Below are 17,001 nucleotides of genomic sequence, written 5' to 3'. Positions count from 1 at the left end.
ATGTCACACACAAAATAGAATATAATACATTAATTATAATTATTTTGTATCTTTGGGTGGATCAGAGAAATGTTCTGCTTAGCAACTTTCTAGTCACCAATAAATGGACAAAGATAAAACAAAATTTCCCCAGTTCCAATTAAAACATCCTATATAGTGGGCCAGCACAGTGGTGTAGTAGGTAAATCTGCCCTGTGAAATGCTGGCATCCCATATGCATCCTGGTTCATTTCCTAGCTGCTCCAGTTCTGATCAAGCTGGGAAAAGCAGCAGAAGATAGTCCAAGTGTTCCACGTGAAACAGCAGTCGAGAAAATTTACCTCATTTCTTTGTCTCACATGCAAGAAGAATCGCCACGTGGAGAAGGCAAAGAGAAAAGCAAGATGTGTTTAAAGCAAGATTTGTTTAAATCAGAGACCTCCTGCCAGAGTGGCCTGGAAGGGGGCTCCAAGAGAGGAAAGACCCGAAGGGGCTTGTTGTACTGGGGTTTCTAAGCACTATTTTGGAAAAGAAGAAAACAAACAAACAAACAAAACAAACAAACAAAAAAAACAAAACAAAACAAAACAAAACAAAAAAAAAAACGGCAACCAGGCAGGACAAAACTCATCAAAAGAGCTGCTCTGTAACCTTATTTGCCAAGGGGTGGGATAGGTAGCTTGTTTTTACAGTAAACTGTGAGTGCAGAAATTTGGAATCGTCAGTCCCTAGCTATTCTCATGGTAAAATTGGAAGTTTCCAAGGAGTGGGGCAGGCATTGACCTTGCTTAAGGTAATTTTTGGGGGAAGAAAGTATTTTGCGCCTTACATTTTGGAGTGGGACCAACCAGACTGCCTATTAACTGACTCCTCACACAAGTTCTTGGGCCCTTGCCACCCATGTAAGAGACTGAGTTTAAGCTCCTGGCCCTGGTTTTGGCCTGGCCCATTTCTGGTCCTTGCAGCCAAGTGGGAATTAAAGCAGCAAAGCAGCATTCAGAAGATTCTCTCTCTCTCTCTCTCTCTCTCTCTCTCTCTCTCTCTCTCTCTCCCTCTTTTTCTGTAACTCTTCCCATCAAATAAATAAATCTTTTTTAAAAAGTCCTTTACAAGAGACTTAACATGAGTTAATCTTTTTGCTACTATAATTTCACTTTTAAGCAAATATTCACATATGTGAGCCTGTATATGCGTGTGTGCAGGTGCGTGTGTGTATGTGTGTAGAACTTATCAACAAGATGGCTACTGTGGACTAGTTTCACCAAAACTTTTGTCTTGAGCTTTATCAAGAAGCCCAAAAAAGTTTATGCATATCTAGATGAACTATCAAATGGTAGAGCTATCCAAGTTAGTCTGTATGGTAAGACTATTCTCTGAGCTGCATTGAACAAATTAGCATGTGTCTGGTCTCTCCAGACCAAGGGAACCACTTCTATAATCTTTTATAGAGACTGAAATAAAGCAAAAGTTTCCCTTTTGAGTCAGTGAGGGGAAACAGACCATGATGAACCTGCAAGTGATCCCCACAGTACTTTCTCTATCAGTTTTACATTGAACAGGAAGACCACACCAGACCTGCTACAATGCACACGGTTTTAGATGTGCAAAACACCAAAGTCATGAAGATGAATCTTCAACTTGGAATATTGTGATGCAAAACTGGTGTCTGAGTTGTAATCCTTCATTGACAAAGCAGCAGCCAGTAATCTCTGGAACAAAAGCTTAGTCATTCAAACTAGTTTGTACTCCCTATTCCCAACATCAACTTCGGCCTCTATTCCAAATCCTGAAATTTTCTAATCTGGCTAAAACATTTGTCTCAGTATTTAACCTTTACACTTGCACACTGGAATGGCAGTTCCATCAAGGTAGTTAAGCAGAACCTGAACTTTGAAATCAAAGTTCTTAATAAAAACAAAACACTTAAAATGCCATGCATGTTAGGAAGTAATGTTAAAAAAGAAAGAAGAGTTGAATTTCAATTTTGACCCATGAAATTATCCTACAGCTATACAACATAGTCACAAACTTAAATTGCATGCTTTTAATCACATGCTGCAATAAATTATGATAGCTTGTCATTCTGGTCTGCACTTTGTGATAATGGTATTTAGCATTCTTCTTAGGGCAGCCTTCAACATCGAGATCTCCTTGTTTAATATTCCAGTTAGCAACTAAGTTTTGAGTATCTACAGTTTATTCTTGGATGGCTGACCCACTCCTGAAGGATGAGGGCTGTGTGTCTTTAAATTTTGTGTCCAGAGCTCCAAGCTTAGGGACTGATGCATAGTATTAGATCCATAAGTATTTGTAAAACCAAATGCACTATGTCAAGGGATAGGAGATACTGAAGGTTTAGCCTTCAAAGTATATTCAGTTTTGTCCCAAGGCAAACATATAAACATGGGCTTGCAGTTATATACTGCAAATAATGTGTGCTGCCATGTTCTCTGGAGTGCTCACAGAAACCGAAGCATCAAAAATCACCATCGTGGAGGTAGTGATATTCGAGCAAAATAATATTCAATGCAATTTGGAAAGTTTTGAAAATAAGCAGCAATTTGGTCAACAAGCAGAAACTTACCCATGGAGTGAAGACCCAATATGTGATTTACAGGAGAAAGGAGGTAACATAAAACATTTAAGAAATGGTATGCAGTTGTGAGTGGCTGAGGAAAGAAGTTGTGTTTGCTTATGTAAATAGTTTTAACTAAAGCTACAATGATAGTGAGGGTCTATCTGGATCACTGGAGCAAGTTTTGATAATTGAAGAAATCGGACTTGATTCTGAGAGCTACAGAGATCAAATACATTTAAAAAAGGAAAGACAGGGGCCAGTGCTGTCACACAGCAGGTTAACTCCCTGGCCTGAAGTGCCGGCATCCCATATGGGTGCCGGTTCTAGTCCCAACTGCTCCTCTTCCGATCCAGGTCTCTGCTATGGCATGGAAAAGCAGTAGAAGATGGCCCAAGTCCTTGGGCCCCTGCACCCATGTGGAAGAACTGGAAGAGGCTCCTGGCTCCTGGCTTTGGATAGGCACAGCTCTGACCATTGAGGCCAATCGGGGAGTGACCCATCGGATGGAAGACCTCTCTTTCTCTCTGCCTTTCCTCTCTCTGTGTAACTGACTTTTGATAAAATAAATAAATCTTTTTAAAAAATAAATGAAAGATAAACTCTGATTGGCATTTAGGAAGACCACCCTGTCAAGTAGAACATTGACGCAGCCAGACAGGAGGCAGGAAAACCAGTCAAGAGATGAAGTGTCTGTTTATATAAAGAATAACATGCTTTTTTGGTAATTATTCATTCTAATTGTCTTATATAATTCCATTTATATTTGTATTAAAAAAAAAACTGATTTCAAAACATTTTTAAGAGTTTTCTACCACCTCATCCTGTTACAGTAAGTTTCCTTTTGATTAGTGGGGATTGACAATTTTTAATAAATTGGCATTTTTTTCAAATTTTAATTTGAAAGTGGTGATTAATATGGAATATAAATTTGGATGTTAGCTACTCTGGACCAGATAAAACATGCAGTCTTAACTAGCACACTGCCATACTTTTGAATTTTCTTCCAAAGCCAAAATAAACAGTGTTTCTTTCAAATTTTTCCCATCAGTGACTTTAATTAGTGATTAGTGGTTATTGCTTGTGGTTTCTGCATCTCCTCTCTTAATGAAAGGTTACAAACTAATGATTGCTTTAAAATGCACTAAAATGAATCATCCTTAAAAAAAAAAAAAAACTTTTGTCACAACACCATTGTGCTGCTCTCAAACATAATATGTGGAGTAAGATGGGAAAAATAAATAATGTTATATTGAGATTTTATAACCATTTATTTTTCTGGGGAGTTGGAAAAATATATTCATCAAAACCACACTCCCAGCGTGAGAGCAATAACTTTTCCATTCCAAGAATCCAGGGTTTAATATAATGTAAAATGTAAATGATTAGTCAATTCAGGTCAGTTTAAGAGGCACAATAAAGTGACATTTCAATTTAAACAGAAAGTACTATAACCAACCTTAGTCAGACGCTCCAGTAAATGAGTCAAGGACAAACTGCACATTTCTTAACCCAAAAGAAAGCCAACTGCCATGATTTTTATTCAACACCACATGAAACAATATGAAAATAATAATGAATAGATAAATATAAAGATGCCACTCTAAATTGCAGATTATGTTCTATTTTTTGTTTTCTTTCAAATATCATACAATCATTAAAATGAGCACTATTTAATATAATTTAACAATTATTTATAGAATACTTACTATTTTTAATGTGTCACATGAATTCAAAGAGAAATTTATCATATATTCATTCATTCACCAAACATTTATTGAGCTCCTAGACAGGATTAGATTCTGTGGTGGATATTGTGGATTTATTTCAAAGAAAGGGAAGACTTTGTAACTGACCTTAGAAAGAAACAGAGATATTAATCAAATAATCTCACTAAGACAAATTGTCAACTCCATTACATTGTATGAAGGAGAGATATATCATACATATGTGAGGGGATATTCTAGTCAGAAAGGTCAGGGCCATCTTCGTTGAGGAAGTTTACTTTAGCTGACATCTGAAAGATGAGTTGGATCTAACAAGTTCAAGGGAGAAAAGGAGAACATCTAAAGGAAAGAAAACAGCATGTGTAAATGCATTGTCCAGTGTGAGATTAACAGGAGAAATTATATGCTTACTATGAATCAAAAAGAAACCTAGGTGAGCTGAATGGAGAATTTAGAAAGATACCAATGTGGAAATTATTAGAGAATTCTAAGCAAGAATGGGAGAATTCAGAGGAAAATACCTTCAAAAGACAATATCAATTTTTTCTATAAAAGTTTCTCTCTGGTTTTCTTGTGGAAAACATATTGGCTAAAACTCAGACTTATGGGTCCAGCTCCAAGGAGATATTAGAAACAGGGATGAGCTTAGGTGTTTATTGATACCTTGGCATGGTTTTATAGCCTAGAAAGAGAACATGAAGTGAGTGAGGAGAAGGCTTTGAATTGAGTCATGAGGAACTAGATAAAGTGAGTCTACAAAAGACACAAATGAAATCGGAGAAGACCCCCTAAAATTTATCCTGAAATGTGTCCCCTTAAAGTTCCATAGTATTGCTATCCGAGGTGCCACATACGCTACCAGAATTTGGGGTGCCTTACGATTTCACCACGGGCTTACTACTAAATCCCCGATATTAATAAGCCCAAGAGGGTTCTTGCCTAATATTTAAAGAAGAATTCTAAATACCGGCACAGATAAACGAGGCAACATGGTACAGTTTAAGCTTTTATTTAGTGAGAAAGATGCATAGGAGAGTGAGAGCTTTATTTAAGAGAGAGAGGTAATTAGGGGTTCAACCAAGCACCAGGAACCAGCCACATGGAAGAGCATCTAGGCCAGGAAGCCTAGAGCACATGGTCCGAAGGCCATGCGCCCTGGAGGTGCAGGGCTACAGCAAGCCCCTTCCTAGCAAGAGGCCAGGGGAAAAGAGCCGGGTAGGCCACACCATGTCCCAGCTTTTAACCCACTTCCAAAGGGGAGTGGTTAATTAACCTGATTGGCTGGTGGGCACCCAGGTGTGGCCAAGCAGGGGGATGAGGACACACAGGGGCTTGGTGAAGGCGTGGTCTTCCAGCTCACAAACCTAATTTTAACCTATATGCCTGCCCACTTCACAAGGACTTGGTAGTTGGAGTTTTGGGTAAAAAAAAAAAAAAAAAAAGAGGAAGACAAGGCAAAAAAATGGAGGGAGGCAAAATCTAGGAAGACAGTGGTTAATTGCATTTAACAGTACAGAGATTTGAATAAAATAATTACTTCTGAAAGACTCAGTGAAATAGGAGTAAAAGATACTGAGGCCAGGGATATAGGCTACTTCTAATCATCTGGTTTTAAAGGGGACCAGAGATGAGCCTGTAATTGAAGAGAAGTTAAAGAGAGAACAAAGCATATATTTAAGTTCTGTTTTAAAAATTTGTTTAGTTAAATAGATTTAATTAATTCAATTTGTTAATTAAATGGATTTAACTAAATTAAGAATCTCTGGGAAAATGAGGAGAATATACACATATATATAATGTATAAAATACAGCGTAGGCTTTTCAGAGGGGAAAAAAAACCCTATGAACACAGAAATGGAAGGAATTCATAGAAATGTGGAGTTTCTGTTGACAGAAGCATGGGCAGCAAACAATTACCTTAGCAGAAGATGCATGGAGGTGCAGCAATTATCAAGGAGACCCTATCTGTTTATTTTTACTGTATTTTTTTCAAAGAATAGATGCTGAATGAAAAGAATGAATTGCTGATGTATTTATGGTTGGGTTTAAAATAAAGACAGAATCTCTAGGAGGTATGAATGATATTTAGTATACCATGAAGTCCAAATAGTTCACAGAAAACACAGTTGACAATATTGAGAGAGAAAGAAATGGGATCAGTAAAAGGAAGTAGGAAGTGACTAGGTTACAGAATATTAGTAGGAGTGTTAGAACAAATACTCTGAAAGGAATAAAGCTAAAAAGATCTTACAGTTTATAAACAACAAATAATTTTCCCAAGAGAAAAGGAATACTTCCAGAGTTTAAAGAAAAGAATCTGGGCCTGCACTGTGGCATAGTGGGTTAAGCCACTGCCTGCAGTGCCAGCATCCCATATGGGCGCCGGTTCGAGTCCACTTCTGATCTAACTCTCTGCTATGGCCTGGGAAAGCAGTAGAAGATGGCCCCTGCACCCATGTGAGAGACCTGGAAGAAGCTCCTGGCTCCTGGCTGCAGTTGGGCACAGCTCCTGCTGTTTGCGGCCAATTAGGGAAAGGGGCAACTGATGGAAGATCTCTCTCTCTCTCTCTCTCTCTCTGCCTCTCCTTCTCTCTATGTGTAACTCTGACTTTCAAATAAATAAATAAACCTTTAGAAAATAAAAAAAGAAAAGATTCTGCAAAGGGATTCAGAGTAGCCTTTAAGGAATCTAAGGTTTGCACATGTAATACTTTATTAATGTCAATGATGCTTGAGGTAGGGGTAGAATGTGCTATTGGAGGAGAGGAAAACTGAAGTTAAGGGGATCCTGGGGATGAGTAACTGTGACAGACTTTCACTGAGAATATTAAGTCCCATTTTTAGTTAAAGACACATGAAGGTAGTAGTAGGTTAAAGTTTGGAATGGTTCTGTGGTACGGAGATTGGATAGGGCTTTCAAACACAAACATTTCATTTTAGAAGCTTTCATAATAAAAAGAAAAGCCAACAGAGATTTGCAAATACTATGTGAACAAGTAGACCAAAAAATAGTATATTTCGCCAGCCCTGTGGCGTAGCAGGTAAAGCCGCTGCCTGCAGTGCTGGCATCCCATACGGATGCTAATTTGAGACCCATCTGCCCCACTTCCTATCCAGCTCTCTGCTATGGCCTGGGAAAGCAGTGGAAGATGGCCCAGGTCCTTGGGCCTCTGCACGCATGTGGAAAGACCAAGAGGAAGCTCCTGGCTCTTGGCTTCAGATGGGCACAGCTACGGCCGTTTGCGGCCAATTGGGGAGTGAACCAATGGATAGAAGACTTCTATCTCTCTGCCTTTGTTTCTCTCTCTCTGTAACTCTAACCTTCAAATAAATAAATTAATCTTTTTTAAAAAAATAGAACATATTGACCAGATAATATTCTGGATTAAAAAAGGCCAACTGTAGGTCTGCCAATGAAAGATGACCAAGTACCACAATAAGAATATCAACACAGCCACCCTTTGCCTCAATAAATGCTGATTACCACTGGCATATGAATCAAAACATTGGCCTTTTTCCAAATGATATGTTGTATAAATTTTTAAAGCAAAACTCAGAAATTTGATCTTAATGAAAAATCAGATATATAAGAAGAATCTGCTAATTTTAACAAGTTTTATCACAGTCTGAATGAGGGACTACTTTTGAAATAGGAAACTAATGTTTTCAAACTTAATTTAGCCTAAGGTTGTGAGTACTCTTGATGGAATCAGTGATTATATTTCTCTTTTTCACATGGAAAGGATGTTGGACAAATGGAAATGTTGAAGAATTTTCCATTAATCACAAGGTCTTCTGGGTTTTTTCTTTATCAGCATGTAAAGAGAGAAAAACATTCAATAGTCAAGTCAGATTAGCAAATTTTGCTACTTCTGTATTCTCTGGCAAAATGCTCCTGGGAAATGAAAATGGAACCGAGATTACAGTGAGTCTTTGGTGATCCTGAACTATTCACATCATTTCTGACAAGCTACAGGATAAGAATTGGCAGAGTAAATACAATCCCTGTCTATACAAGCCCCTCCCCACCTAGATATCCAAAGAGCATCATTTTACTTCAGGCAGGTTTGAGAAAACACTGAAAGTCATTCCTGGGACACAATCACATGGTGTGGGAAGGTGCATCTATCTGCATTCCACTCTCTATCATCTGAAAAAGTTTCCCGTTAAATAGATATTTAAAACCATGCTGTAATAGCTTCATTATGAAATCCATTCTTTTTTATGATCAGTGTACTACGGAGACATCACTATAAACATTAAAGTACAGAAATTTAACTTTTACAAAATGTTTAAAATGCATGATCAATATTTTCTTTGAATAACCTTAAAATAAAGTCCCATTAGTCAATTAAAATATAAGAAATTATTTGGAATATCAGATCTACTTAAGAAACAAAACTTCTTTCTTGTCTTTTAGAATTTTATCACTTACCTATAAACAGAAAAAGTATCCAATTCAAATTACCCTTATGCTTGTGCTAGAGTAGGTTTGAAGCACTTTAAATAGTAACACTTTATTAACCATTAGCTTGTATTACATTAGGTACCTGAGAAGATAATAACTCTAAAATATATTTTCAAAATTTAATTTGAACCCTTAAAAATATTCTAAAGTATACACATTCATATGAATCCATTTTATCTTTACTTTCAAATTATATTTGATCCAGTTTTAATACGTCCTACAATAAGAATAAAGCTATTACTCACTAAAACTGCATTTAAAATTATGTTATTCTTTTGAAATTGCATGTAAAATGACAGCTTTGAAATTATCATTCTGGATGAAGTAACATTCAGTGACAATCTTAATTTAATAACTATACAAACAAAGCCAATTAAAAACTTCTTGAAATCATTTTGCTAGTTTGAATAAACCTCAAATTTAATATACTGAAAATCATATTTGAAGTTTATTGAAGGAAGCCATTTAGATGTAAACACTAGTTTGATTCTGATTCCTCTGGATCAGATCAGTCCATCACACGAAGCAAGGGACATTCTGCAAAACACATGGCTGACAGTGGCATAACTGAAGTGACATAGAAACTTGATTAAGAATCCTGCTGCCTTGAGTTGCCAGCAGAAAAAAGGAAAGCTGCCTTTCTCATATAGCCCTACAAAACATCTTGAAAAAAATATCCTCATGTTGACCAGTTATCTCTGGCAGGTGTGAGAAGAAAATTGTAAAACTCTTATAAACAATTTCACAAATACATAAATATTCAGAAAATGATTAACAATTGAATTCATTTTCCCACTGGGCATGTTTACATTTGAATAGGCCAATCAAAGAATTATGTTCACATCTTCAACATATGGAAGTTCCTGTCAGAACAAAGCAATTACTGCACTACACTTTTCAAAATCCTGCTTTGGGCTACAAAAATAGCATTAGTTGATGGAGAAAGGCATTAAAAAACAAACATACTGAGATTTCTTTGAAATTTTGCTTAATTTAAAACAAAATGTTGAAAGAAATTATCTACTTTGCATTTTAGATATTCTGAAAAAAATGTAATTTAAAATGTCATGAATATAAGAAGTTCTTACTCTAAAATATTTGTCAATTATTTTCCACTTTTTATTCTTTTTCTTGGCTTCCTACGTCAAATTGCTTGATAAAACCCAGTACAAATTTAATGTCTTAGATATTTTCTCATAAACCAGAGGGAGTTAAAAGAGGAGAAAGATTTAATTCAGAAAATGATGAAAGAGACATGTCTGCATATAACACAGAGGGGTTAAGATCACAGGGATGCATACATGTACATGCAAATTATATCAGCCACTTATGCATGATGCAAGCTTTATAATATCATATGTGTTATACATGTAGGTATTGCACTACACACTTAAAACTTGTTAGAAGAAAAATGTACATGCACCCACACATATTTGCCATATTGTACAATGTGGTATGACAGTAATATACTGGATTAATAGAAACATTAATCCTGCACTATAATTGTCATCTTTTTTTTTTATCTTTTTCAATACAAGGCTTTACTTTACCACTCAGAGAACTAAAGACAGAAAAAGTTCTCATAGAGTTCTCAATTGTTATAGGGATTGACTTAGTGATACAGTAAACCTTGTATAAACATGGACTCCACATCTATGAGTAAAACTAAATAGAGATTTAAAATGTTTATATATAATATGTATGTATAAATATGTATATAAATAGACCTACTAAACTTGTACAGAATTTTTCTTTTCATTGTTCCCTAGATAATATAGTATAACAATTATAAACATACTATTTACATTGTTTTAGAAACTATAACTGATCTAGAAATAATACAAAGTTTACAGAAGGGTACAGGAAGGCTATAGCTACATGCAAATAATATACTATTTTACAATCCTCTGAGGATTTTAGTATCTGCAAGGGGTTCTTGCACCAATTATTCTTGGATATAAAGGAACATTATGGAATGGGTGTATTTATGAACACTAGTGTTCATTTTGCTGTGAGATGTTTGCTTCTTTAGAATGTTGTTGAGAGGTTAAGATGCAGAGGACAGAAATCACTGAAAACTGATACATTAAGACTTGGTCATTTTGAGGAAGCTACATTAGGTGGTAGGGGGACATGGAAGCTCAAGCAGAGAAATTTATTTAAAGGGCAATACAAGAAGGATTTAAGAAAGGACATTCACTTATGTGTTTTTAATTAATTTACTCATTTGAAAGAGTTACAGAGAAAGAGAGAAAGAGAAAGCAAAGATTTTCCAAATGCTGATTTACTTCCCACGTGGCTGCAATGACCAGAGTTGAGCCAGGCCAAGCCAGGACCAGGAGATTAACCTGGGTCTCCCACATGGGTGACAGGGCCCAAGCAGTTGGACCAATTTCTGTTGTTTTTCCCAGGCCATTAACAGGGAGATGGATCAGAAGTGGAGTGGCTGAGACATGAACTGGCAACTATATGGATGCCAGCATCACTGGCGGTGGTCTTACCCACTAAACCACAATGTCATCCCTGATATTTACTTTGAAATAAGTAATGCAAACACACACTTGAATATTGAGTTATAATGCTCTAATAGAGGTGAAGCTACTGATGATGATATTAAGGGGTTACAATTTTTAAAATGGATGAGTCTATGAAGGAAAGTGTGACTGTGGTAGGTATGGATCACATGTGAAAGAAATGGGATACAGCAACATTTATAACAAGCTATGAGAAAAATATGGGGCTCTTATATTTCGAAATGCAGAGGGAGATGTTTTGTATTAGATGGTAGTTTCTATTGTCTGTGTGTATAAAGTGAAGACCTTAGTTGAGAATAAAAGTACAAAGTTATCAGTTTTTGGGGAAGGAAGGAGGTACTTACATGGCTACTTCACAAAGGGGAAAGCATATCACAGCTGCCAGTATCATACGGGGATCCCATCCTACCTCACCAATCTCAACTTCCCTCAACAAGTGGTCCCCAGGACCACAAATTCAACCTCCACAATCCATTATGACATACATATATGATCTCATTCCCAGAGTTTCTTATCTTCATTATTTTAAGATGTTATGTTTGACAGATAATAGATGCTTATTGCTATTTGCTTTGTGAATGGATGGTAAATCTAACTGATATCTCCTGATACCACTTATTTACTCTGTTTTTGTCCTTCTCTATAGACACCACCAAGAGACAAAAATCCTTCAAAATGTTTGGAGTTTCTGCTTTTTCCTTGTTGAGCTCTTCGCTTAGAGGAGCATTGAGGCTGTGCTATCAAGTAAATTGAAAGTATGTTACCACAAAAAATTAAAAGACAAAAGGAATAAGCAGAAGGAAGAGGAGAGAGGGATGGGAGAGGAAATATCATTGTATTGCTGGAATTATATCTATGACATTTATGAAACTTATTCTCTAGATATTAATAAATTATAAATAAAATAAATAATACAACATAATAATAAATATTCTATAATATATCATATTGTATATTTATAAATATTATATGCTATTATATATTAATGTTATAAATATTGATATTACATGCCACGTTATAAATATTACATTATATATTATATTTTTATATACAATAATAATAAATATAATACATAAATAAATAAAATCTATTTGTTTTGGTATAAGGAAAATTTGAAATCCATAGAACATTTTTTCTATAATAACATATTTTTGAACATTTTAAAGACTCTTTCTATATGCCACAAAAAAGCAAGATTTGTTTTAGATTTTCCACACATATCTACACCTAGAGTAGCTCCTGATGTGTCAAATAGTAGCAATGCCTGTCTTTTGGATAAGTAAATCAAACTTGGAAGAAGGCTAATCCATTTCACAATGGTTTTATTAAAATTAAAGTGATACTAGTCAACTCCAAATGATAATGTGATTTTCTTCAAGACTTTACAGTTCATTAAGTGTAGGGATAATAAGGGTGTGAAAATGGACACATAAGACAAGGGAAGATACCAAGCAAATTCATGGAGGGACTATAATGAGCAGAATATAGAAAATCAAGAGAGAAAAGGCTGGTAAAATGTGAAAGACAAAAGTGAGCAATATATTGACAAGGTTAATGTAGTCAGATAATTTTGTTCTTACAGTTAAGCAGGTGAGCTTAAAAATTTTTAAAGATGGAAATATTGGAAATAGAGGACTCAGAAGTGTCATTGTTTTGGAGCCTAGGTCATGGGAGTGCGTGGCTGAAAAGAAATTAAAGAGATGTTCCTTGAAGCCAAAGAAGTAAAGGAACCAAGACCACAAAACTTAGATGTTTCACTAACATGAATATTAAAATCATGAGAAGGGAGACAGGGTAAGGATGCAGCGAAAGCCTATAATTTAAAAAATGAATTCTTCAGTTAATGAGAAGAATGACTAAGAGATGAGGATATGAGAACAAAGGAAAGGAATAGTGTGTGACTTAGATGAATGGCATGAGCTTCAAAGGAATAATAATTTTGTTGCCATTGTTATTTTGATTCTTATGACTGTATATCCTTTAATTAGAGGTGAAATAATTTGGATGTTACACCAGTGAGCAAAAAAGGAAATGCGCTTGTCTCTTTGACTTGACATACAGGAGATTGGAAATGAGAACAGAAGGGATGGCAGCACAAATGGCAAGAAGGAGCTAATAAAGAGAATTTCCAAACAGAGATGATCAACATCCAAAGACTCTGGTGTCTCATAGTGTGAGGATTATGGACTGGACAAGGACTATCTCCTCACATTCTGGGGAGGTTATTAACTACTCTATTTTTGTCTTTTAAAAAAAGATTATTTATTTATTTATTTATTTGAGAGGCAACATGACATAAAGTGTAGGGGAAAGAAGGAGAGAGAAAGAGAGAGCGGGAGTGAAAGCGAGAGAGAGAGAGAGAGAGAGAAAGCAAGAGAGCTTATCTGTTCACTTGCCAAATGTTGGCAAACACTGAGGCTGGACCAGGCTTAAGCCAGAAGTCAGATTTGTATATGGGCTTCCCACACATAGAAATCCACAGACCAAGTACTTGCGCCATCACCTGGTGCCTCCCACGCACATGAGCAGGAAGCTGATTAGAACTCAAGGTGCACATAGTCCCAGACAGTCCAAAGTAGGATGTGGGTTTTCAAACTGCAGTTTAACACAGTAGCCCAATGCTCACTCCAGTTGTTCTGTTTTATTCATTACCTAACTATAGCCCACACAGTACAGAGAATATTATTGTCAGCCACACAGTCAGGACTCAGCAAACAGTTATTCAATGAGTTACTATTATTTGTTATTTCTTCATTACTTATTCTATCACTTATCCCACTGGGGTGAGAGCAAAACACATTTTTCCAACTAATTTCAAAGTATATTTTCAGCTATTTTCCTATGCCAATACCTCCTTATCATGTAACAGATGTTGTTTTTTCTTTGTAATATCTGTGCCTAATTTTACTAAAATTGCTATCCATCATCAATTCTAGGAGCTCCGTGGCATCTTAGGACATTTGGAGATCAATTGCTACTAGAATCAATTAGGAAATGCTTTGTTTTAATGGACCTATATTGGTATTGGTATTCTCTAGCTTCATAATTTACTCAAAACATCCACATCACTGTTTTCAATCACAATATACAGAAAACTGCTTAAATGGCTCTGTTTTCAAATAACATGTTTTTTTTAAGGTTTTGAAAATTTAAAAATGGAGAAACATGCATTTCTCTGAGAACAAACAGGAAAAATCCTAACAAAATTCTTTCTAATGCCTTCACTTTCTAATGTAAAAATCCCATTTTCTCACTAACATAATCTCTGAAATGATAGTAAATAACATTATTTAAAACTTCTCTTCGTGTCTGTAGCTCTACCGGCCTGATGGAACTTTGGGATCATAGAATGATTGCTCTCAATTATACATGTTGTAGAAAGGTAAACTATATGAAAGTGTAGTTATTCATAGGACTTGTGATTTGAAAATTTTGTTTCTGTTATTAATTAAATATTGTTAATGCCTAATGAGTATTTACATTCACTAGGTACTATGATTTAGAAGAACTAAGTGTAGTGGCAAAAAGAACCAGTGAGAACTGAATATGGCATTTATTATTTCATTGTTTTATTAAATATTTCTTGAATGATCCATACTACTCAAAAAGTATTAGTGACACAAAGTAGAAAAATGCAGACAAATTTTCTATCTTTGAATAATTTATAGTTTATTAAGGGAAACAAACAAGTAAAAATCTAATTGTGATATGCTAAATCATACAGTTAAATACTAGGGAAGCTTGATATAACACAGATCACTCAGTAAAATTTTAATTTTAGCTATCCAACAAATAACTTTTTGGTATAAGGATCTTCCAAACAGTTTGTGGGAGATAGGCTAAATATATTAAATCATGCAATTCTGGTACATGTAGAAAATTGATCCAAACTAAACTTCCTATAAAAAGAAAGCTTTATCAAAGACATGGCATTGAGCTAGACACATTAGCCATTGTCAAGAGAGGAAACATCAGAATCGAAGATTAAGCTAGAGTCTGAATACCTGTGCCTTCTTCCCCAAATTTATCTATTGAAATCCCAATTTCCAAATGATTCTATTAGAAGATTGGGCCACTGGGTATTGACTAGAATAGGAGCTGAACCCTCAACAGTGAGAATAGTGCTCCAACAAAAGAGAATCCAGGAACCTCTCTCTCCATCCACCTTGCTAGGACACAGTGAATGAAAAGACACAATCTATAAACCAGGAAGCAAGCCCTCTCTAATCAACAGGTATGCCAGTACCATGACTTTGCATTTCACAGCTACCAGGACAGTGAAGAGTAAGTTTCCATAGTTTATAACTATTTAGTTTATGGTGATTTGTCATAGCATCAAATGAATTAAGATAAACTAGAATGTAAGAAAGATGCATTTGGAGGACCACAACAAGTACTGTCAACTTACAAGGAGAGGAACAGGACAGAATATTTGAAGCTATACTGGGGCTCAATCAAGAATGGACTGAGGGGGCCGGTGTTGTGGCGCAATAGGTTAATCTTCCGCCTATGGCGCTGGCATCCCGTATAGGCACTGGTTCTTGTCCCAATGCTCCTCTTCCAAGCCAGCTCTCTGCTATGGCCTGGGAAAGCAGTAGAAGATGACCGAAGTCCTTGGGCCCCTGCAACCACATGGGAGACCAGGAAGAAGCTCCTGGCTCCTGGCTTCAGATCCGTGCAGTTCTGGCCATTGCGGCCATTTGGGGAGTGAACCAATGGAAGGAAGACCTTTCTCTCTGTCTCTCCCTCTCACTGCCTATAACTCTACCTCTCAAATAAGTTAATAAAAAAATCTTTAAAAAAAAGAAGAATGGACTGACAGCAACTGCAAGGGCATTTAAATTATCCACGTGTAATATTGTCTCATTTTTTGTAATGTTTGATTTACAGTATGGAGTCAATATATAAAACAAAGATGAGAAATAGATTGTGTAAACAGGAGAGGTGGCAATAATGTCAGAGTAGAAGAGTAAGTCAAGAAAGAATATAGCAAAATCAGAGTCTATTTAAAGGATAGTGTCAGTAAGATTGCGTAATGCTCAAATAAAAGCAATAAGGTAAATGGAAGAGTCAAGGATAACACCTAGATTTATAACTTATTATTTGGGAGTATTAAGTTGAAATTCTCTGAGTCAGGAAAAGTAGTGGGGCAATATGCAGACACTACTGACATTTGATAGGGATGGCTTGTAGATTAGGATGAACTTTTCCAATAACCTAGAGGAGAGCTCTAGTAGATAGTTTAGTGTGGCTCAGTAAAGCCCAGAAAAGATTTCTGGGCATTAGCAATTGTTTGAGGGTATTGTAGTTCAAAGATAAATGCTTTTTTTTTTTTTTTTTTTTTTTTTTAACTTTTATTTAATGAATATAAATTTCCAAAGTACAGCTTATGGGTTACAATGGCTTCCCCCCTCCCGTAACTTCCCTCCCGCCCGCAACCCTCCCCTCTCCCGCTCCCTCACCCCTTCCATTCATGTAAGGATTCATTTTCAATTCTCTTTGTATACAGAAGATCAGCTTAGTATATATTAGGTAAAGTTTTCAACATTTTGCCCATATAGCACTACAAAGTGAAAAAAACTACCATTGGATTACTAATTATAGCATCAAATAGCAATGTACAGCACATTAAAGACAGAGAACCCACATGATTTTTTTTTCAAATTAATTAACTTTCTATGCCATTTCCCCTTCAATACCAGGTTGTTATTTTTTTTT

Source organism: Lepus europaeus, chromosome 5, assembly GCF_033115175.1.
Source record: "Lepus europaeus isolate LE1 chromosome 5, mLepTim1.pri, whole genome shotgun sequence".
Classification (NCBI taxonomy): domain Eukaryota; kingdom Metazoa; phylum Chordata; class Mammalia; order Lagomorpha; family Leporidae; genus Lepus; species Lepus europaeus.
The sequence above is the reverse complement of the archived record's forward strand: the minus strand, read 5'-3'. Positions refer to the sequence as shown.